Here is a 24,642-nt window from a genome sequence, read left to right as displayed (position 1 = left end):
CCAAAGGGCTGGGATCAGCAACACTGAAAGGGAACGGTACCCACACAGATCTGCCTCCCCTATGCAGAGCTGCCACTCCAAGCTTGTCAAAACTGGAAGGTGACTTGCTCAGGACAGGCTGGGACACAGGGCAGTGGGGTTGGAGGCCTGAAGCCCTTTCCTCCTGCAGGGAAGCCCTGCCCTGACACTGGCTCTTTCTTCTCTGGATGAGCTGAGCTGGCATTTTCCCAGCTCCGCAGTCCTCTCTGCATAAGCCAGGCGTATCTATTCCCCTTCGGTTACACACCCAGCAGGTCCCACCCAGGAGGCCTGGCTCCTCCATTCCAGGCTATGTGGAGTTGCCAGCCCAGAAGCGACTCCGGGAGGGGCAAATACCCCATCTCCAGACAAGGGGAGTGCCTGGTTCTGGCATGCTCTAAGCTGGTGCGTATCCCCTACCCCCTTTTCTCTGCCACCTACTCTGGAGCGAGTCCTCTGCCCCTCAAGGCCTGAGGCCCCTCCCAACCTCTCTTTGGTACCAAGTGACAAAGCAACTTTTAGGCACCTGCTCCAGCCACATCTGCTTCCTGCAGAGACCCACCCCTGCTTCATCTCCTTACACCAATGGCTCTTCAGCCATGAGGACGGATCCATGACCTGGGGGAATCCAGGGCCAGCTGGAGGGTCTGAGCATAGGCCAATCCCCTCCTCCCACAGCCCCCGTCTAGCTCACTCCCCTCTGCAGATCACACGTCTCCCCCTCTGGACAGGGCGGAAGTGCAATCCCTTGTGTCAGTTATGGGGCGCGGCGTACTTACCCAGTACATCTCACCCACGTCCCCCTGCCATGGCTACTCCCCAGGGGCCGCCTCCCAGAGAGCCAGCGCCCAGGTACAGCTGGGACTGCTCCTCAAGGCCCCAGCATCAGTCTAAGGGAGCCCCAAAATAATGGAGAGCAAACGGGAAAGCCACTGTGTCTGGTGGGAGAAACCCTACTCAAGGTGAGCTCAGCTCAGGGGACACGCGAGTGCGGGAAGGAATCTGAGAAGACCGCTACGAAGGTGGAAACTGCTGCACCAGAAGAGACCAGTGGGCCCATATGCCCAGCATCCTCTGTCCTTGCTGAGCTGGATGAGATCAATGGACCCATCTAATCTGATGCCCCCCTCATGTCCCCTGCTGCACTGGCTGGTCCCAGTACTTGATGGTGCAGAGAAAGTTTAAAAAAATCCCCATCACGCACCTGTGCAACCCTCTCCCCAGCCAGCTGACACTGTGAAGCGTGACATCAAGTTGCCCTTAGATCAGTGTGCAGAGAGCTGCAAGTGTTCCTGCTGCACATCCTTCTCCCCAGCCAGATCCATTCTGCCTCTGCACAGGAGGGAAGTCCACACCCCCACTGCACAAGGGTCCCAGGGCAACTGGACTCCTCCTGTCAGGAGAGTGCCAGTGGGGCTGATCAGAACCTGGATCCCAATACGCTGCCTGATAAACTCCCTGACTGAGAGACACGCTCCTGCTCCCCGACCACACCTGCACCAGAGAGGGGCTGATGGAGAGGCCGAGCCCATGCACACACCTGGGGCTGACAGCCAATGGAGGCTCTGGTAGCCCCGCTCCCACTGAACAGGAAGGCATGTCTGAAGGCAGCGGGACTGTGTTTCGCCTCCCATGGGGGTGAGTACCAAGCCCCTCCTGGTCATGGGGGCTGTGCTGGAGCAGATAAGTCAGTGTCAGATCAGGTCATACGGTGCCAAGGGAAGTAAGAGAATGGAGGATATCGCGAAGGGGATAGGGTGTGAACAGTACCATAGGCTGCCACCTTCAGGATCCCAGAGGAACGATGGAGCAGGGCAGCATGGCCCAGGAGCTGGGGAGTGTGTCGGGAACGGCTCTCCCTGAGGGCAGTGCAGCTGCAGTGGGCTCGCTTGCAGCAGCCTCGGAAAGCCCATCTGTCCCACTCACATCACACTCCTGGTTTAGTTCTGCTGCCCTGAGCCGGTGGGTCCCCACACACTCCTCTCCCAGGATCCCTCTCTCTGCCCTGAGAGGGCCACTCACTCCTGTTTCAATGCTGCCTGTGAGCCCATGTCACTCTGGGAAGGATGAGGGGGCTTCCTAAGGGAAGATGCCAGAGCTGCCTAACCCCATGCTCTCATTTTGCTAAGTGCCTCTGCTTCTTTCCACAGAGTGCAAGGGTCAGAGCTCTGAGATGGCACCAAGCGTTCTCTCTTGGGTACTTGCCCCACATGCTCACGGTCTAACCAATTGCTATATGTGGGATTAGGAAGGAATCCCCCCCCATCCCAGGTCAGATTGGGGGAAACTCTTGGGTTGTTTTTTTTTTTGCCTTCCTCTGCAGCATGCAGGTCACTTGTAGGATTATCTGGGTATATCGCACTTATTTTCCCTTCCATTGCACGGGAACTCAGGCACTGGTGCACCTCGGTCCCTCCTATCCTCTGCCTGTGGCACATGATAGTCTAGTCTCCTGTGGGCTGTAATAGTTTGGTCTAATTTCGGTTGCTGGGTTGTGCTGTTGGTCTGAGATATACAGGAGGTCAGTTTGGCCTTCAACTCTATGACTAATGAGGTTGTGGGCACACTAATTTGGAGCTGTCTGGCCTGGTGAGGGTCAGGTCCCTTGTAAATGCAGGTTTTTAAAGTTAGTCTCTTGTATTTCTACACCGCAGGCAGAGGCTGTGTGCACAGAGAGCTGTATTTGTGAGTGTGCACGGGGGCGTGCCTGCATACGTATGCACCCAAGGGATGGTGTGTCTCATACTGTTTCCAGAATTACGACAAACCCTTTGTTTCAACAGCCACCATCAAAGAGCTGATGAGGAAACAGCCACAGTTTCCAGTCATCATCTCCCCTCCTTCCTGAGTCCCGTTTTCAGACATCCTCTTCCACTGCTCACCTGAACCCAGAACACTGGGAACTCCACAGCCACTTCCCGCAGGCTTCCAAGCCTGAGGCTCCGACCTTTGCTGGGAAGAGGCAGCAGGATCAGGGCAGCCTCTGAAGGGCCACTGCCTAGAGTCTCTGCTCCACTGTTACAGAGGCTCTGTATGCTGGGGCCAATAAGAGAGAGCAGAGGCAGTTTGACACCAGGCTCCCCCCTCCCCCCCACTTGGGTGTGTCTAATGGGGGCAGTAATGCCTGCTCTCTCGCCCCAGCAAAGCTGCTGACAGCCTTAAGACTCTCATTCCAGACACGCACCCCCTTCCTTCATGTCAGGGACCCTGCAGCAGCTCCTAGCATTGTCCACAGCAATGACCCTGTCCCGCTCCATTCTCACTCCCCCATCTCTTTGGCAGAGAGCATGAAATCAGCCAGCCCTGACGGGGAGTCATAATCCCAACACTCTGGAAGTGAAAGGGTGACCCGAGCGCAGCCCCTCTCAGTCACCCCATCTGCAGAGCCTCAGGTGGGAACTCTGCAGCCAGTGGGAACTCCCTGGGGAACTATTTCTCCGTATATTTTATATACACACACACTCTATCTATATATAAACAAGGTGTTTTACATCTTTTCTAGCATCCGGCTCCTTCTTATCTCAGCTGCCCAGAAGTGTGGAGAGGAGTGGGATGGGAGTGTTTCAGGGCTGGGATATGCCTTGAGTTACATGCTACAGCCCATTCCACCAGCCGCTTCCAAAGCTAATGAGCGCAGCTCCTGACACTGTGCAGGACCTGAGCTAACACATCCGATCAGTGCACTCCACACTACTTGAGGAGCCAAATGTAGCCAGCTCCTCAGGCATCTCTGACCAAGTTTGACTCACCCAGCCTGGACCTCACTGGAATCCCTCCTGATTTGCACTGGCGTGAAAGGAGAAACAGATCTTCCAGGGAGAGTCCAGGGCTGCAGTACCAGTGGTTAGTTACCCATGGGGTGTAAATGATCACAAACAACTGTAAGTGGGTGCCTGGAGTAAACTCGTGCTACTGACACTGATCTGGCACCAGGTGAGTGTGGAGAAAGAGTGTAACACACATGCTGAGGGGCTCGGCTGGTTGCAGCAACTAATGGGTGGGCACAGAGTAAACTGAAGAGCTGCTTTATCTTAAAACCACCTGTTAGTTACTTCTCCTGCCACACACTCCCTGCTCAGTGCATAAGACGAACTCCTTTCAACCCCCGCCTCCAGTGCCAGATCATTGCCAGTCACACAGCTTTACCAGAGCATTCGCTCCCACCTGCTTCCCAACCATTCCACACAGTTCCGCTAGAAGTGGCCCTCGGGCTCAGAGTCTGATCTGAGCTGTGCAGTAAATCCAGTATTGCTGCCTGGAGTGATGTCAGATGTACCCTGCTGTAACTGACAGCACAATCAGACTCTGTGTTTACACCAGACTAAAGAGTTTTCCCATGAAAAAGAGAGAGCTGGCCCATTGAGTATGGGGTAAATTTTCTCTGCAGATTGGACTTCCAGGATTCCTGCCTACAACCCCTTACTAAGTGCCCCTATCCTGCCAGCCAGGTGCTCTCGATATCTCCTTCATGCTCTCTGTGTCCTGGACACTGAGCATGCACCCAGCTCCCCCAGAATTACATACACTTTGGAACAGCTCCTAAGAGACTAGCATATAAAATAGACCATTAGAGAGACTCCCACAAACACAATTCCAGCCACTTAAATAACAGCACAAACAGTGCTGTGTTCTCACAACAGGGGGAGGACTCAGCCCCCATGCTCCCGGCTCCCTTTAGCTGCAGCAATCTCCCAACCCCTCTGCTACAGCAGCATGTGACAGAATGGAAACTGACCTGTTGTCTAAACCCAGCTACAGACCTTAGATCCTGCAGCTGGGAACAACTGGCTGGTTTGAGGTGAGGATCCCCTCTGCCCCAGCTGGTAAATCTCTCTCTGCTGTCAAGAGGTCAGGTGGGTCTCCATCAGTCAGGTCGCTTCAGACCCTTCAGGCTGCACTGGGCAGAAACTCCATGGAGCAGCGGCTCAGGGAGGTGCCCTAAAGGCCCTGCGGCTGGTATCTGAGCAGTCCCACAAGGGGAAGGGCAGATACAAGAACTGACCCAGGGCCTCTTTCTGAGAAAAGATGAAGAACTTTCCCCTGACAACCTGCTATGTCAGAGGAGTGGAGATAAGCTACTCTCAGTGTGGATGCCAAGCACATGGATCAGGACCTGTCTCCCCACTGAGACGTCACACAGGGACCCCCGATTACTTATGTCTGCTAGAGATTCCCAATTATTTCTGGCGATGCAGGGTGTTAGGTCCTGTGTCCTGGCCTCATCCCAACTCAAGCAAGTCCATTCAGCCCCCCTCACTCTCCCTTGCTGTTTCAGATACTGAATTCCCGCATCGCTTCCTGGCTTAAAAAAATTGTGCCATGTCCCAGGTGCTGTTAAAAGGCTGCCACGCTCCACCCCAACAGTGGCTGCACTGGAGCAATCAGAGAAACAGTGTGTGTGTGAAGGAGAGTGTTGAATGGAGGTGAAGCTAGTGAACGGGGTCGGGGGCACTGTTTCTACACAGGCAGTAAATCTGTGTGCATTCTGGGTGTCCAGAAGTCAAAGGGTCTGGCCACTTGAGTGTAACGCAGTAGGGATACAGGCAGCTTGGAGGGTGGGACCTGGGCCCCGGGGCCAGAGCAGAACTCTGGCTAACTACCTCCACAGAGTTAGCCACACACAGGTTGTCTCTGCTCTGCTCCAGACTCACTCAGGGAGTCTAAGGGCTGGGGGATGCAAACTACTAGCCTGCAGAAGGGAAGATCACATTTGAACTGATTTGCTGACTGGACCTAGAACCTGCTGTGATAGTTCTTGGGCTACCCAGAACTTGGGAACCACTGCCTCCAGAGCAAGGGAGTCTTGCCCATGGTAGCCAAGTATTAGCTCCCTGATGCCACCAGCCTTCCTAGTTAGTACAGTAGGTTTTTGCCTAAGTTCAGTCTGTTGCAGAGTGGGCTGACTTCAGAGGAACCAGGATCCAATCTTTTATGAAACACGCTCGCTCAACAAGACATGTTCTCAGTGAAGGAATCAGAGTATCTTTCTCCACGCTGTGATAGAATGAATCAGAATTTTGTTTTCATTCACAGACAGGGTGACCCCATCTGTTGTATTCTTCCGTTTTACCTCCAAGTGGATTTAATGTTTATAGTTTGTCTTTGATGGTTTTCCATTGACTGTTCTCAGTTGCTGCAATCATAGAAAATTGAGAAATATGTGACATAATCAGCTAGCCAGAGAGTGGGGGGAATGCTCCCTTCCACTTGAATGGGCCATCATCAAGATGCATGATTCCCTTTGGACTCATTTTTACCCATAAGGCACAGCTTTCAATATAGTTACATTATTCCTTAAACATTACCCGTACACACAATGGTTATAAGTTACAAGCATTCAATAGAGAGACATCACATGCTGCCCTTCATGGTTGAACACCCAGAAAATGGTGTATGAGGTGGAGTGAGTTTGTCAGGTCTGAGACAGGAGCTGTTTGTAAAGAACAGTGAACCCTGTGTCACAATGACCCATTCCTATCCAAATCCTAAGATCATCAGAACTAGGACCCTGTAGGTCAGAACAGGCTTCGGAGAAATTAAAAGTGGTTACCACAGCATTAACAAGGAAGAGCCAAGAGCAGCTGATTGTAAGATACTGAGGAAGGGAGGGAAGGGGGTTGGCCCTGCTCAGAGAAGCAGATGCCACTGAAGTGTCCTAGGAGATGCAAGCCAGGTCACTGAGGGTTTACAGAAGAAGGCTCTGCCATGAAGTTAATATTGGTCTATTAAATATCCAGTGACTGTCCAGCATTCAGAACTGGGGCAGAGCAGGGCCAATGCACCTGAGCCTCATCAGCTCACTCCAGTTAAAAGGGTAGGGCAGCACTGGGTGCTATCAAAGATCCAGAAGTGACCCTGAGAGAAATATCTGGTGAGTCAGGTCTGAAGGAGCAATGGAGGGACCTACCCACTGTCACCTTCAGGGCCCGAAAGCTCATGCCAGAGGAATTGAGAGAGGGTCAGGGAGAGTGAGGGATGCTTCCCTGGCAAGGATGTTGCCAGCAGAGAGGCTGGGGGGTTCCTCCTGGGAAGAACAGGGGTTGCACCCCAAGAGGAAGGGCTGGGCTGGCTGTCCTGGCAGAGAGACAGGAGGCGTGACAGAATCTGGGTGTGGTGGGCGATGCTAGGATGTGGTATGCGTTACATCCATGGCCGAGAGGATGTATGATTTTCAGGACAGCTTGCACTGGGGTGATAAATGAACTATGGTTTGAGACTTCTGATAATAAACTCGCCCCAAGGAAGGGCATTATTGTAGCAAGAGAACCTGCACTGGAGTTCTTGGGTTACCTGAGAGGGGGACGCTAAGGGCAGGCCACACACATCATACCATGACTTGCCACCCGGGGATGCGGCAGGCCACACACATCATACCATGACTTGCCACCCGGGGATGCTGCAGACAGGGCTGCCTTCTGATACCAGACATCAGCGAGAAAGGGAAAGATGCTACTGTGCAGGGGAACCTCAGAGTTACAAACACCAGAGTTACGAACTGACCGGTCAGCCATGCATCTCATTTGCATCTGGAAGTACACGATCAGGCAGCAGCAGTGACCACAAAAAACCAGACACACAAATACTGTACGGCACAGTACTATGTCCAACATAAACTACTAAATAAATAAAGGGAAAGTTTAAAAAAAATAAAAGACTTGACAAGGCAAGCAAACTGATTGTTTCATTTAAATTAAGATGGTTAAAAGCAGCATTTTTCTTCTACATAGTAAAGCTTCAAAGCTGTATGCAGTCAGTGTTCAGTTGTAAACGTTTGAAAGAACAACCATAACATTTTGTTCAGAGTTACAAATAAACTCCACCCCAGGTGTTGGTAACTCGAAGGTTCTACTGTAAGTGCTGAATGGGGTAGCTGGAAAAGCTTGTTCAGCAGCAGTGCTGGGAAAGCCTTCATCCAGCATAGTGGTGGCAGAGGGGAATCCCACACTGCTTCCTGCTTCCCTAATGCACCCTGATCTTCACCCCTTCACAGATCTTCTCCCTCTTTCCCCGTGCCCCAAGGATCCCTGCGCGCATGCACAAACACACACATTCTTTGCTCTCCTCCCTGCCCTCCCACACCCTTTCTCTCCCCACTGATCCCTACCCCAGGGCCTAACTCCTTGCTGCCCGTGTGTTTGAAACTAGCATTGAACCCCCCATTTTCACACACCCTTGCCCTGCAGAGTCCTGCAGTTGCTCACTATCCCCCAGTTCACCAGCCTGGGCAGCGACACTGGGGAGAAGGGGGGCGTAGAGAGTAAATTCCTCTTCCAGGGGTAGTGTGCATAGGAGGCGAGAGGTCCCTGGGGGTGCTGGGAGTGGGAATGAGGGGGTGGATTCCAACCTTGTTGCTTCACTCTTGGCACCAGGGTCTAGGCTCAGGACGGAGTCAAATCAGGGAAAGCAATTAGGGGCAGATGGGAAGCTAGTGTGGATTGGCAGAGCAACCGAGAGTGCCGGGGGAGATTATAAGTTATAACCTCCTGCTTCTTGGGCACTGGGCCTGTTTGCACAGCTACTATTCAGTGGGTTAGGCACCCGCTTCTGCTAGTGCTCAGAGCAGCCTGGGCCTTCTTTGCCTCCAAAGGGCAGGGGTGGCTGGTTCCAACATGACAATTTCTAAGCAGCCTGGTGCTAGCTTTCCTCAGGTGCCCATCTCCTGTGTTCGTGTGGCCGATGCAGCAGCTCAGGGAGAGGTGGACTGCGATTGCGATTGCTCTGAGGATTTCAGAAGGGGGGGCCCCCCCAGCGTTAAAGGTGTTTATATTCCCCCCAGGAGAAGTGCCCGGGATCTCTCAGAGCCAAACTCTCTGACAAGGAATCTCCCCCCTCCCCATGAATAAGTCACATTTCTATGGCTCCTTTCATAGAGACAGGAATCACTTGCCCATCAGTGAGACACACCGCACCAGAGGTGGCTGCATTCATGGATTTCTTCTCTCTCGCTTAGAGTGGCCATGTCTGCTGGGCCCCCTTCTCCCTGAGCATCATCTCCAGGTGGAACTACAGTGCTAGGAGCAGCCCAGTGGTGTTGGAACAGCCAGGAACAGCTGTGCGGAGCTGGCTGCAGGCTGGGAATTGCATCCCCCTCCCCCGGGTTAAGCTGCCCTGAGCTGGTCTCGGGCTAGTAGCTGCCATTCTACGATTTGTAAGAAAACATTCAGAAGCCTAGGACAGCCAGCAGCCTCTCCCTGGCGCTCACCCTTTGTGCTCCCCGACTCTGGCCTGGGTAATTCACCCCCAAGCCTTAGCTGCCCACAGCAGGTTAGAGCCCAGCTCCCTGGGGAAATACGGAGTGAGGGTTGCCCTGACCCTGAAGTCAAGGGGCCACTTGTAGAGCTGGGGGCTGCTGCACTTATGCAGCTCCGCTCCCCCTCTTTGGTGCAGGTGTAGCTCCCACTGAGCTATTTCTACTACCCAGCTGCTCCTGCTTAGCTATATTTAGGAGGCCACTGGGCTGGGGGAGCCCACGTGAGACTTGCAGCTGGTTCCAATTTAGTGGTGGAGAGGGAAATGCAGCCAAAACAGCACAAAATGTTCCGTGGGCTGACCATTACCATTTTCCCAAGTTGCAAAGCTTATGGGGGGGCAGGGCTGTGGGGCTCTTCCTAGGAGCTAGACTCCCCGCTCAGCTCAACCAGCTGTTCCCAGTGGGGTGTCAGATGGCAATGAGGCTGGGATTTTCTGCCCTTTCTGCCAGTCATGGCCAGTTCTTAGCATGGGTGTGACACAAATGCAGCAACTATTTTGGGTCCCAGCCCCCCGAGACCAACTGGCCGCTCCCTCTGTACCAGACAGGGACAGAGCCCCATGCAGCTGGTGCTCTGGGAGGGAAAGGAACGTGCCTGTGTTGTCCCCATAATGGGAAGCGGGGCAGGGAGAGAGGCAGAGGGAGGAGAGACTTTGGGGCTGGACCATGGGCCTGGGAAATGCAGGGCCCAGCTCTCATGTGCTTTAACTGGAGCTGTGGGTACTCAGCTCTTCAGAAAGTCAGGCCCTAGCCCTGGTCTCAGGAGGGCCACCCACAGCTCAGTGAGGATATCTGAACAACATGGCACTATTTGTTTATAAGCTCTTTAAGGTGGAGACTCTGTCTTCTCCCACATCTCTCACAGGAGGGAGGCACTGCTAGCCAGACAACAGCTGCAAGGGCATGAGCCCCTCTCCTCTGAGGAGGAGGTCTGAGCCGACCAGTCCCTCCCTGGGTACAGGCTGACCCACCCGGAGATGGCTCAGAGTCTAAAGCCTGTCCCAGAGGCTTTACAGTCTATATGTGTTGGAATGTTTATGGGCTGGGATGACTGATAAAGGGCTCATTGGCGGAAACCTGCCTAATTAATAGCTTTCTGGCACACGAGCTGTGCGAGCCAGCGGGGGTTATTGTCTTTGTTTAGACAGCAAAGTGATTTAATGGGGCTGGAGTTTATCTCTGTTGAAAGCTCCTTTCAGCCCCAGACACAGGGTTTACAGTGGAGAGTAACTGACAGGAGGGGATGGGGCCCAGCCTCCCCCAGCTTTGGGAGAATCAGAAATGGCTCAGCTCGGTCCCCCCGTCAGGTCCAGCCTTTGTCCAAAGATCATTATTGCTCCAAAAGCCAGTGCGGAATCCTGCTATCTACTGCATCATGGTAGCCCTCCTGGTGTGACAGGGGGCGCTGGGAGTAACAGAGGAGCAGGGGGTGGCCACACCAATGAGATCATCATGCGTTTCAGCTGGCTGGCCCTGGAAGACTGCCAGAAATGATCCCCCTCCAGCATGCACCGAAGCCATGTTAGGGTGGGCTACACTTCCTACAAAGATCCCACAGGGGCCTTGACTCCAGCCTAGAAAGGAAACGGGCTCACACGGCTATTGGCCAGCATCTGTCTAGACAGGGCTGGGGGGAGGAGATGCCTCAGTCGAGTGGCATGGATAGTACTTTACAGCAGAAGAGGAGGAACATAGACTGTACTAGAGCCACAAAGGGAGAAGGTGCCAGAGCCAAGCTAAAGGATCAGCAGCTCCTAGACCAACTTCCTGTGCTCTGCCCCCCAGACCAGGTTGCTCTCTCACTGTCTTAGAGTACTTCAGTTATTTGGAAGTCAGTTCCTGGAGGATGTACTCAACACAGCAAGTTGCAAAGCTTGGTTGGTGTCAGCACCTACTGGCAGAAGCTACATGCTGCACCAGGACGCAGCTTCAGCTACATCAGCATCAGATGGGCCCCATCAAATGGAATTGATAGTGAGGCCCTAGCATTGGGGCTGGCCATCCCCTCACTCCCCAGACAGAGCCCCTCTCTGGGCTCGCAATTCTAAAAGGAGAAGTCTCTCTCTACCCTTCAGACCCAGCAGCCCCACAGAGAGGAGAGGGAAGGCTGGCCAGAGAGCAGGGCTCTCAATGGAAAGTCTGCATGAGTTGAGGATGAGCAAGCCCAGAGGTAGCGCCTAGTGAAAGAGCGGGGGGAACAATCTATGCCCTGCAGCCTCCCCTCCCTCTGCCCGGGAAGAGACACCAGCCCAACTAGCTACCACCCTGAGCAGGCTTCAGAGACACACCGCTCCCTCTACCCAGCTGGAATAACAGTGGCATCCATTCCCAACCAGCTTTACCAGCGGTGCACCAAGCAACCACCTCCTTTCCTGCCACCACTGGGGACCGGGGGATCGGGCGGTGTTTAAGAACACACAGCACAACAGGCAATGAAGGAGAATCCCACTTACAACCAGAACTGGATGGGAGACTTTCGAGAGACCAAGCTGAATTGCCTGAATTTCAGCCTGGGCAAAATAGCAGGGTTAATAATGCTCCTCCTTCTTGACAGAAGTGCCTTGAGATCTTTAATAAACACAAATGGTCAGGCTCCTCGGCAGCATGGCACGCCCTAACGTATACTAGGTTACTGAGTTCCATACTTTGAGAAAGCCTGCCACATACAGAGTCACGCCTCTCAGTCCTCCACCTACAGCGAGCACTCCTTAGCATCTGAGAGCTGATGGGGTTGTGACTGTCAGAGAGAGAGAGCTGCAGGCTTATTGCAGGCACCAAATAAGGGATGGGAGATCTTATAGCACTATATCAGAGGGGTAGCCGTGTTAGTCTGGCTCTGTAAAAGCAGCAAAGAATCCTGTGGAACCTTATAGACTAACAGACGTTTTGGAACATAGCACTAGGCTCTCCAAAAAGAATAAAATCCCCATGTAATGCACAGAGCAATACCATGGGAGTACCACAGCAGCTGGCTTCACCAGAAATGGCATCAAACCCCCATCTGGATTCTGATGCAAGACATTCTAGGAAGAAAAAGGCGTTGCCTTCATCCTGGCGCCAGAATCAGACGCAGCTGGTTGGAAACCAGAACTGGCAGTTCTCCTGTGCTCCCAGCTCAGCAGAGACCAGGAAGAGAGGGCCAGGATGCGTCTCTATGGTCTAGACATGGAAAATTCCCCTGGAGAATAGTTATAGGTATCTCAGAGGATGGAGTGTCTGTTTTCCTAGGGAATCTCTACCACAGGCTGGTGGGGTGATAGAGACATGCTGCAGCAAATCCAGAGGCATCTGGGAGAATCTCCATCTGCTCTTGGGGGCGGATCTCAGGTTGAGCTGTTTTGGAAGGCAGGCTTGTGGAACAGAAAGTTCCTGTTCCACCCAGCGGTAGGGACTAGACCTTCCCGCAGCAGCACTGCGTTATTTGGCTTCCAGGGTGGACGGAAATAGCTGGGCTCTCCCTGTAGTACTTAAACAGGGTGGGACATTGGCGCACACTCAGATCTCACTTCCAGCTGGAACAGTGCAAGCAGCTGGAGAAGCCAGGCAAGGTGGCACAGTTCAGGTTCTGCACCTGCCTGCGAGATCTGTGGCAAAGGTGTTAACTCACTGCGGAGATGGGTGAACTCCATTTTAATTCTGGGCTGAGGTGTGAGGTTAAGACTATGCTCTCCCAGGGATGGTTTGAACAAAGATCAAGGGAGCTCATGCCCTTATGTACTAAGCAAGCTGTGTGATGATCAGTTGTTTGCCCAGCATCACTCAGTGGGAGAACACGTTCCCTTTTAGAGCCACGACTATTTCTGACTCATTTATCTCTTTCCCCCCCCACCCTCCTTTGTTTCTCTCCCTCTTCCCTGCCTGTGTGTTCTCCTCTCTTCCCTCTGCACATCCCAGTTTCCCCACCTTGTGAACTTCACTCCCAACTAGAGATGGTCAGAAATTATCCGTGGGACTGGCTTTCCATCACAGAATGCCGATTTGTCAAAATCTAAGCTTTCTGGGGAGATGGTTCCATTTCACTGAAGGTGCCACAGAACGCAGGCAGGGTTCTGGTTTGCTGCCCCCAGCCCATCTGGCTCCTTGCTGTTTGGGAAGCTGATGGGAACCTGAAAGCCCCAGCTCCCAACTCCTTGGCAGTCCAGGGTCCATAGCCCTGAAAGCTCCCCTTTGTGTCACAGCCAGTAGCTCCCTCCTGCTTGGACAACCTAGGATGTGGGGCTAACTGCAGAAAGTGGAAGACTCTGGACTGCATGTAGGAGGCCCGGCTCCATGTGCTCTGGCTTCCAGGAAGTCATAGTAAGGCCAGGCCAGGCCAGGCCAGGCCAAGTCCTCAAGTGACTGAACAATAATGCTGATCCTCAAAAGCTAGCAAATTCATTAACGTCCTCACCCAGAAGATAATGAGGTACTAGCATTACTTCCTCATGGCAGGATTCCTCCTCTCATTAAATAGTTTGGGAAGGGGAGGAGGCCCAGGGACACCTTGCAAGACCCAAGCTCCTCATTTCCTGTGCCTGGGATCCCAGCCCTGCTGAGTGGATTGAAGCAGATTCCTTCTCACCCATCTCCGATTTCTGAAGGTTTGTCTTCCCTGCAGAGCTAACTCGAGTGATCTAGGCTCAAGTTACTCCTCTCAAGTTGGCCTAGCTTGAGTGATGGCAGCCATACTATGACATAACATGCCAGCTGCTGTGTCTTCATTGGCTCTGCACTCACTCACCTACATTAGAAACCCTACAACAGCACAACTGCAGTCAGACCACTGTGATGTAGACACTACTACAATGACGGGAAGGGTTCTTCCATCACTGCAGTAAATCCACCCATTTGAGAGGCAACAGGTAGATGTACATAAGAATTCTTCCATCGACCTAGGAGTGTCTACACCAGGGCTTAGGTCAACTTGAACACGTCTCATAGGGGAGCAAATTTTTCACACCCCTGGAGTGACATAGCTAGGTCACCCTAACTTCGTAGTGTAGACTAGCCCTATGATTGCTGGGGCTGTTTCCCATGGCTCCTTGTGCTGCAGTAAGCTGAGCCGCTCTTTGAATTCTTTCCCAGTGAATTGTGGGAAGGCACTGGAGGACTAGCAGCACCTGGGTGGAGCTAGCCTGTGCCCACATTACAGAACAGTCACGTTAGCAACTGATGAGTTTTGCTCACTCAAGCTTTAGCCTATACCCCGACAGGCCCCACTCCAGTCAGGGTTGTGGTTGTGTGGAAAGGACTCAAGTTAACTGAGTGAAGATAAGCCCTGAGAAACTCATGCTATTTAGGGCAGGAGCTAGCTGCTGCCACAGAGACAGGGGGAGCAGCACAAGAGAGACTGGAGACTTCATGTTTTGGCATAGACCCTGGACAATGAGGAAGCTGGCTGGAGCAGGCAGCTCAAGGGACTGGCCTAGGGAAGCAGCTTGCTGCTCGGGATGAAAAGGGACATTTGAATGACTTGCATGCCTCTAACCCAAGGGAACCCATCCGGCGTGGGATTGGGGGTTGATACTCATTTACCCAGGACCTCAGTGATGAGTCTCAGCACCAGGCCCTAGAACCTGGTCACCACCCCCCACCAACTCACAGTTTGAAGGTGCCCCATTCAAAGGCAGACAGTGGGCAATGGCTGGTACAACTGAGATCTTAGTCAGCTGAACTGGCACTAGTGCCCAGTAAGGTTGGGATGCCCCTGTCTGGCTTCTATAAAGTCTATTAAGGAGCGGTGGACGCAGGGTCCAGCGTGGCTGTCTCTGGTACTGCTCCTATCAGATTCACTGTTAATGCAGTTGTCACTCTCAGGAAAAGAGATGCTCACTAAAAATTTCCATGGTGTCATCACTCCATTCAGAGCAATTCCTGCCTTGGCCATCCCCCCTACAGCCACTAACCAGGGGGAGTGCAAGAGACGAGGCAGCACAGCCAGATACAGGGAGCTACCCTAGCCCACCCTCCAGCTCCTCTTACACAAGAACCTTCCAAACCCACTGGACTCAATATGAGACAAAGGGGTTACAGAGAGAACGCTGTAGCTCTCCGCAGCCATCAGAATGCAGCAGCTTCCCTAGTCCCATACACCAACCCTCCTTCAGAGCTTCCTTCTTCCGCCTCCCTTTCCAGTACCGCTCTCCCCTCCAGCACTGCCTGCTTCCTTATTGGGCTGCATCTGCCCAAGGCAGACTGTATATTCCTCAGGGCTGAGACCTTGTCTTAATCCTGCATGTTTGCAAAGTGCCACACACACTGGCTGGTACTACAGACATAAGAGATGTAACCTGAGCAGCCCCAAACAGTCGCCCCCATCGTGGGTACTGAAGACATCCACCCTGCCCAATGCCAAGGGTGTACATGGTAAAGTCTCGCATCTGGGCTAAGCTGCAGGGTGCAGGTGGGACACCAGCACCATCCCTCACCCACCACCCCAAGAGTAACCATTACAGGGACATTCAGCCCCACCTCTGAGAGGGAGGAGCCCCGCAGGGATTAATGACCATTGCTCAGCTTTAGGAAAAACACTCCCCAAACACGTTCTACCGACCTGCCCTGTTCCAAGGAATTGACAACTGGCACCACCCTACTCGTGCCCAGTTCATCGGGTATCGCCAGATTATTGTGCCTGGGACATTCATGCGTCCAAGCGATGACACCGACGGTGAACTAGGACACACGCCCAGGAAAGTATCTGCTTCTGTTACCCCACGAAGATTTACACGTGGCTGGCATGAGAGACGGGAAAGCCGGTTGTGAGAAGGGGGGGCGGGACCCGCAACACCCGCTGTCCCATCGCCAGTGCCAAGGATCCCTGCGCTGGGCAAGGAGCAGTTCGCCTTCCCCCACCCCCGCTTATCCACGAGCCAGGCAGGCGGCTCAGAGCCCCTCGCCCCACCGGGATCCGGTGCCCTTCCTCTCCTACCAGGGGATGAGCCGGGGACTCGGCTTCCCCGGAGCGCGCAGTCTGCCCCTCGCCGGCTGAACTCCCGCCTGCCCCGGTGCGGCGGCAGCGGCGCAGGAAGGGGGCGGCTGCCCCAGCATCACCAACCTGCTCCGGGACGGCTCCGTGTGGCCACGCTCCGACTCGCCCTCCGTCCGCTCCCGCGCTGCTGGCTACTGCTGAGCGCCAAAGTGATGGAGGGACCTACATGTAGACACCGGGCTGGTCCGGCCCCGCCCACTGCCCGCCTTCTCCCAGGGGCGGCTCTGGACATTTCACCGCCCCAAGCACGGCTGCATGCTGCGGGGGGCGCTCTGCCGCTCGCCGGTCCCGCGGATCTCCCGCAGACGTGCCCCTGGTCCCTCGGTTCCACCGGGAGGTCCACCGAAGCCGCGGGACCAGCGGACCCTCCGCAGGCAAGCCGCCGAAGGCACCCTGCCTGCCGCCCCGGCAGAGCGCCCCCCGCGGCATGCAGCCCCAAGCACGGGCTTGGCATGCTGGGGCCTGGAGCAGCCCCTGCTTCCTCTCCTCCCCCAGGCTCAGCCCAGCGCCCTCCCTGTTCCCTCGCTCCAGGCCGGTACCCTCACTGCCCCTGGCACCTTCCTCTTCTTCCCCAGATACCCTCCCTCTGCCCTCTCCTTCCTTGGCACCCCACCTCTGCTCCAGGCTGGCACCTTCCTCTATCCCCTCCAACCCATCTCCTCTCCGCTTCATGGCTGGCACCTTCCTCTATCCCCCTCCAACCCATCTCCTCTCAGCTTCATGGCTGGCACCCTCCCTAGCTGTTCAATCGCCCTCTCCTCCTCCCAACCAGCAGTCCTTCCTCTCTGGCAGGCACCACTCCCTCCCTTGTTCTCTGCTGCCCACCCATTAAAGGGTTCCTTGCTCTTCCCCTCTGCAGGGCACCAGGTGCAGTCTCCTCCACTCAGAAGCTGGCCCAGGGCCCAAAGTGGGTCATGGATATTTCCAAAGCTAGGGGCTGGGGATGAATCTTAACAATGCTCTTGAGTTGTCTGCCAGGCACCACAGCCCTTGGCAGAAGGCCCTTCTCTTCAATAAACCCCACTCTGTCCTGGGTGCCTATTAAACAGGCAGCAGGAGCCAGGAGATGCCAGGGTGTATTTATCATTCCAGAGATTGGTGAGCCACCAATAACTCCTAGAAGTTCTGCTGGGAATCAAGCTGGCTTCCTCCTCTCCATTCATTGTGCGCTGCACAGGGGCCTCGGCACAGAAACAAGCTCTTTGCCCCCTCACCTGCTACTCCTGGTCTTATTCTCCAGCTGAGCTTAGAATCCTGAGGGTCAGAGCACTGCCATCTCCACTACAGCCCTCATGCAGAGGAGCAAGAAGCCTCCAAAGGGGCAAAGAGCTTATTTTCTCATCCTTGTCTCCAGCATGCATCAGTCAGGGAGAGGAATGCACAGGACTAGGAGCAGAACTGTTTCTCAGAGTCGCTGCTACTCCAAACAGCTGCTCTAGCATCACTCGATAATGACTGCTCTGCCCATTTTTGGCCCCTTCCATGTGAGGATCCCAAAGCACTTTACAGACATCAATGAATTTAGCTTTGCAGGCCTGCTGTGTGGTTTAGCATCCTGCTCCTCAGCTTGCAGATGGGGAAAACTATAGCACAGGGGGACAATGATTTGTGTAAAGTCACACGGTGAGTCAGGCCAGAGGATTCCTGGCTCCCAAGCCAGTGCTTGAACCAATAAATCATCCTTCCTCTGCTTCAGAAAACTGTTCTTCAAAACCAAGTGGCATGGACTGATGGAGCCCAACCCTCTACGCACAACCTCCCCGCTGCGAGTCTCTGCCTAGCTCATCCGATCAGTTCAGCTTCTGGCTGACGTCCCACGTTGGCTGTCCCCAGGCTGGGTGCATGTTGCAATACATTTCCCAAAGCACTGGAACACGTATGCTCACTCTGTCTCAGACTTTGTCTAGACAAGGAGCTAAGGTGTGAGATTAGCACACGCTGGAGGGCAGAGAAACTAAGGCTATGTCTACATTTAAAATGCTAGAGGAGCAGCTGTGCCACTGCAGCCTTCAGTGTCGACACTACCTCTGCCAACAGGAGAGGTTCTCCCATCAGCATAGTTAATCCTCCCCCCCTTCCTGAGAGGAAGCAGCTAGATCGAGAGAAGAATTCTTCCATCAGTCTAGTGCTGTCTGCACCCGAGTTTTTCACACCCCTTACAGACACAGCAATACCGATGTAAGTTCTTAGTGTAAATTAGGCCCCGGCTTGAATTCAAGCAGTTTTAACGTGTTAAAGGAAATGTGCTTTGGGCTAGTTAGGCCTTGGTTACACACCAGGGCTATGTCTACATTACAGCCTATGTCGGCAAAATTTATGTTATTCCACCCCGCTGAGAGACATAAGTGACACCGTATCGGTACAGCTGCGCCACTGCCGCAGTGGACGTATAGACATACCCTAATTGTATCACTTTAACTATACTGGTACAAGTGGTGGAGTGCAACCTCCTAGTGTGACACAGCCATCTGCGTATAAATGTGCTTTAGACCAGTATAGTTGTTCCCCTTTCTTATGGAAATAAGCTACACTGGTAAAAGGTACCTTTACACCAACATAACTACATCCACAGGAGGGGTTGCACCAGTGTAACTATATTAGCAAAACAAAACACAGCCCTCGCCCAAATGTGTGTAGGTCACGCTTCAGCAAGTGAATATCACATCATAAAGCTAGTCTAGGCAAGGCCTTTCTGCTGAGGCTTGCCCCTTAGAGTATGTCTGGACTAGAAAAAAAAAAGTATATTCTTAAACTGAGTTAGCCATCCCCATTAGAAATACTACTTAGCACCTACTCTAAATGCATTATAGAATCATAGACATGTAGAAAAGGGACCTCAAGAGATCATTCAGTCCAGCCCCGTGTTAAGGCAGAACCAAGTATACCTAGACTCTCCCTGACAGGTGTTTGTCTAACTTGTTCTTAAAAAATCTCCAGTGACAGGGATTCCACAGATTCACTTGGCAACCTAATCCAGAGTTTAACTACCATTATAGACAGAAAGTTTTTCCTATTATCTAGCCTAAATCTCCCTTGCTGCAGATTAAGTCAAGTACTTCTTGTCCTACCTTCAGGCAGGTCATGGAGAATAACTGGTCACTGTCCTCTTTATAACAGCACATAACTTATATGATGAGTGTTACCAGGTCAGGTCCCTCCCTCAATCTTCTTTTATCAAGACTAAACATGCCCAAGTTTTTTAATTTTCCACATAAGTCAGGTTTTCCAAACCTCTGACCAATTTTTTTTTTCTCTCCTCTGGACTCTCTAATTTGTCCACCTCCTTCTCTGCCATTGTAAGGGTTGACCCTATAGGATGCACAATAGAGAGATACTTGTATTCAACCATCACTAGGGTTAACCCCCTTACCCCATATCTATAGGTTAGTCATTACTCCTAGAGAGCTATTGTTTCAAGTTACCTGTCTACAGACTTAGATGGCCTGCCATTGGGGTCACCTTTGCAATCATGAGATCTAGAAATTTTTTTTTAAAATCAAATCTTATATGGGGCACATCAGAGAAATCAGTTACTTTGTCTCACCACAAACCCAAGTCCAATCCAACCATTGGTCAGAGCAAACACAAATCAGTCTTATTTCCAGCTGATATACAGTGATTGAACTGATTAGATTATATTGGCTCCAAACACACCGTTGTAATAAAAGCAACCTCTGCTCATGTCCTAGAAATTGACACACAAAAATAATCAGATGCTCTCAGTACACAGCACCCCTTCCTGTGTGTAAATCAACTGGACAATGAGGTCAGAAGACCAACAGCAATGGCAGGAAACGGAAGTTGCAACTGCTGCTACTTATCAAAAATCCCTTTTTTGCAGCTGTCTTATGTCATTAAGAAACATCCTTCCCCCCAAAAAAATTCAACTTTTCGTCAGCTTCAGATGGTGACAGAAATTAGAGATGGAAAAACCTCCAGTAGATCCCAGCGTCTCCATCTCCTAGGGCAAGATTACTCTCTGCAGTCAGACTTCTGCAGCTGTGGAATATGTTCCAGAATCCAACCCTGGCTGAAGAATCATGCTCCAGCACTGCACTTTCATTTAAAGAAAAGAAAATATGTTTGTAGCCCTTACAGTTGCAAAAAAGCCTTGAAAATGATCCAAATGTAACCAAAGCAGTGATGCCTGAATCTGCAAACAGCCTGAAACAATAGCTCAGAGAGGGGTGAACCACCTATTCACCTCAATGAGGCACTGACTCTGAGACCTAGTCATGACGAAATTAGAAATCAACATTGTTATCTAATTTACTGCTATAATTTTAGCAGAGGCATTCAGGTAACGTCCTTATCCCACAGTATCAAACCACCTCCACAGCTGCCCCTTGACTACTCCATTGATGCAGTTATGTATTTCAGTATAAAACTGTGTGGCACATTGAAATTAGGTAGGGACAGCATAAAATAAACTGAATATCAAAATAAACAACACAGGGACTGCTGATCTGAGGATATTATTCATTTCAGATCCAAGTTATTAAAAGCCTTCTTTTCTCACGTAAATGAAGCTCTTAACGCATCTCCCATCTGCTACGTCAGAACGTTGCAGAATCAAGCGGTCATGCTGCAGAATTCAGACCTATCTTGCCAGGAGTGTATGGAGCCTGTCCTATAGCCTACTGTCAGTAACCTAGTCCCAGATTTGGACCTTAGCGTCCAAAATATGGGAGTTAGCATGAAAACCTCCAAGCTTAGTTACCAGCTTGGACCTGGTACTGCTGCCACCACCCAAAAAATTAGAGTGTTTTGGGGCACTCTGGTCCCCCCAAAAACCTTCCCTGGGGACCCCAAGACCCAAATCCCTTGAGTCTCACAATAAAGGGAAATAAACCTTTTCCCTTTCCCCTCCCCCCAGGTGCTCCTGGAGAGATACACAGAAGCCACCTCCGTGAATCTAAGCAGAGGGAGTCCACCCTCTCTAATTCCAGTCCTGGAAACAAAAGCACTTCCCTCTTCACCCAGAGGGAATGCAAAGTCAGGCTAGTAAATCTAACACCCACCAATTCCCTGGTGAGCTGCAGACCCAATTCCCTGGAGTTCCTCACTAAAGAAAAACTCCAACAGGTTTTAAAAGAAAGCTTTATATAAAAAAGAAAGAAAAATACATACAAATGGTCTCTCTGTATTAAGGTGACAAATACAGGGTCAATTGCTTAAAAGAAATATGAATAAACAGCCTTATTCAAAAATAATACAATTCAAAGCACTCCAGCAACTATAGACATGTAAATACAAAACAACAAACCATTTTTGTACTCACAACTTGGAAACAGAAGATTAGAAAAGCAGGAAATAGAAAAATCCTTCTCTAGCTGAGAGAGATTCAGGCAGAAGACAAAGAACTCAGACACAAACTTCCCTCCACTCAGAGTTGAAAAAAATCCTGTTTCCTGATTGGTCCTCTGGTCAGGTGCTTCAGGTTACTTTTTTTTTTTTTTTTTTCCTTCAGGTGAAAGAGACATTAACCCTTAGCTATCTGTTTATGACACCTACTTCTCAGAGCGTTCTCCCCTGTTGATTGACATGTCCTGAATGATGGAAACTCTGTCAGGGAAAAATCTTTCTGTGGGAGTAAAGACAGACAGAACCTAAAAAAAGGACTCAGAAACCACCAGAAACAAAAAAGATCAGACACAGACTTGTCCCTGCGCTTCAGCGAACCTGAGTTAATGATCTCTAACTTAATTTGCCTTCTGTTTCAAGCGCAATGGGTCTGAGAAGCACCAGTAGGTCCCACTGAACTCTATGGGTGCTCAGCCCTTCTGTAGATCAGGCACCGCATGTCCTCTTGAGACCTCTGCACTCAGGGCTCAGAACTGTAAACTGAAGCAAAAATCCAAGGTAACAATTTGCTGTAGATTCCACAGACACTCTGAGCAAGTCATCCATAAAGTTGTTATTCGTGCCCCTGTAATTTCAGGAAGCGAGTGCTCTCAGGGATGTGAACAGTCAGAATGCAAGGGGAAGGGAGACACCACCTCCATCTGGAAAGATGTTATAGGAAATTTCTACTTCAGGACTGGATGTTTATAACCTACCGTGTTCCCCAAAGGGTTCACAATCAACACTGTATTTAGTGCTTTCAAGCTTCAAAGTGCTCGACAAACATAATCTAATTCATTCATAGACCTTTGCAAGAGACGCCAGAGCTTCCAAGCACAGGAATTAATTTCCCTTCAGTAGAGTCTTTAGGCTTAAAATACATTAGTGCCAAATCGCACAGCAGCCACCAGTGACCACTAGGAGATACAAGCCCAGCACTGTGTAGGAAATGACAGAAGGACATAGCAGTTTTCACCTTCAAAGTGCTGTATGCACACAGAGGCCCTGATCCTGCAACTGGATCTGTTCAGGCAAATCCTTGACCCCTGTGGATCTAACTGCAGGAGCAAGGCCTTGGGTGAGGTAATATCTTCTACTGGACCAACTTCCGTTGGAGACAGACACAAGCTTTTGTGCTTACACCTGAAGAATACCTGTGTGTGGCTGGAAAGCTTGTCTCTCTTACCAACAGAAGTTGGTCTAATAAAAGATATTACCTCACCCACCTCGTTCCTCTGATATCCTGGGATCAACACGGCTACAACAGCACTGCAAGGCAGGTAGGCAAGTCAGTGTTGTAATGAGAACTTACCCAAGAATGAAAACCCAAACAGCTGGGCTACTTCTTTAAACTCCACTCAGGAAACGACAACTTCTGGAAACTGCCAAAGGCAGAACTGAAGCAGGCTTCACTCAGAAGGTGAACTGAAAGTCATTTCAGGGCAGGATCCGCTTAGTGATATTTACGAACATCGCTGCCTTTGTCGGGTAACTCACATCACCGCACGACACAGGAGTGCGTTTGAAGAAGGTGACGCTAATTCTGTTAAGTAGCCCTGGATCTGAAGTGTAACTGGTGACTTGCAGTTCATGTGGCAGGGTTTTCATTACAAGACAGATGAATCACCCTGTATCCTGTGACTCCACCTAATCCACATGCAGCTAGGAGCCCTGGCTTGAGCAGCTACGGTCTTGCCAAATACCTTTCCAATAATATCTCAGTCACTGACCAAAAAAAAAAAAAAAAAAAAAAAACACCAACAGAAATGATTCACGCACCATCACAGCACAGCGTCTAAGCTATTTGGCAGGAACAAACACCCACAGAAACCTAAGGTACCTTTGCTCAATCCTGGAGAAAAGCAGAGCTTTGTGCAGGAATCAGCACTGAGAACTTTACAAATCATAGCTACCGCACACTGAGCTAAACTGTGCCCTGGATTACAATCGCTGCCTTGGAGCCTAAGGGGAAGTAAGAGCCCCTCTTATATCCCTGCATAGCCTCCCTAGGGAAGACACACAGGCATAACGGGGTGGTGTACCCTCTACTCCTTCCTGACCTGATGGTTGGGGAGGAGCAGGGCAGGGCAGTGCGTTGACTCTAGCCCCTGTAACGTTCTCATTAACACAGCTGAATTCTCATAGTGCCATCACAATTTGCTTCTGCTACAGGCCAGCAACAAATCTAGAGCACAGGGGAAGCAAAGAGGATGCTGTTCCTCTCTAAAACCTCCCCCTGCATTGCTTCTAGGGTGGCACAGCTACATGCCAATCCTGCTTGCACCAGAGCCATGATCCAGCCCACTGGAGCTTCCAAAACCTTCCAAAGTACGGAGCGTTGGACAGAAAACTCCTCACGAATGGGCCATTTGTATCCTTCCCCTTCAGCTATTTTTTTTAACTCCATAAATAAATGTGCTACATGATCTCCTTTTACACATCCCATTTCCTGCAAAATGTTTAATGAAAGCTTCATTTGTTTTCAGCCATTCAGTGTCTTCTACTTAAGTAACAAAATCCAAAGGGAAAAAACAAACACCCTGTCTTTGAGGGGCGCAGCAGAAAATTGGATTTGCCCTAGACATTGGGCAATACACCAGATAATCTCAAGACTTACTTTTCTCTCCTTGGCCAACATTTGATTTCTAGGGTCCCTGGGAGCTGGTCAATATTTGTACGAGCTCAGTGTGTTTAGAATCCTTTACACTTTGCACCCATATAGAAACTTTGGTCTGGAGATCTGAAGCATCTTACAATCATTCATTAACTAACCCTCACAACCCCTCGATAACATGTAGAGTATGAGCACTATCCTGGGGCGACAGATGGAGAAACTGAGGCACAGAGAGATGAAACGTCTTGCCCAATGTCACACAAATGAGCCAGTGGCGGAACTGGAAACAAAATCCAGGAGCTCTAAAGTATCAGTCTCCCGCTCTAAGAACATGACAATATTCCCTTACTGAGCCTGGAAAAGAACCAAGCATCCAGACTTCCAAACCTCTTTAGCTACTAAACTTTGCGTGCTAGTGAAGACCTGCTTGCTCCCCAATGCACAGGCAAA

General features: G+C 51.3%; 1 protein-coding gene across 6 annotated transcripts in view; it reads right to left on the bottom strand.

Moving 5' to 3' along the window:
* Positions 1-24,642, bottom strand: part of SLC29A1 (solute carrier family 29 member 1 (Augustine blood group)) — a 57,552-nt gene that overhangs the window by 14,798 nt on the left and 18,112 nt on the right. Inside the window, exon 1 of one of the 6 annotated variants that reach the window (XM_030557219.1) lies at positions 16,302-16,405. The exons of 2 other annotated variants lie outside the window; for them this stretch is intronic. The gene's annotated coding sequence lies outside the window, so the exon portion shown is untranslated. Of the gene's footprint in view, positions 1-3,767; positions 3,847-4,753; positions 5,012-16,301; positions 16,406-24,642 lie in introns of those variants that run through there. 3 more of the 6 variants (XM_030557218.1, XM_030557217.1, XM_030557222.1) reach the window with 3 other exon arrangements.

This window comes from Gopherus evgoodei, chromosome 3, assembly GCF_007399415.2.
Source record: "Gopherus evgoodei ecotype Sinaloan lineage chromosome 3, rGopEvg1_v1.p, whole genome shotgun sequence".
NCBI classification, from domain to species: domain Eukaryota; kingdom Metazoa; phylum Chordata; order Testudines; family Testudinidae; genus Gopherus; species Gopherus evgoodei.
Note: the sequence above shows the minus strand (reverse complement) of the source record. Positions and strands in the feature narration are given on the sequence as shown.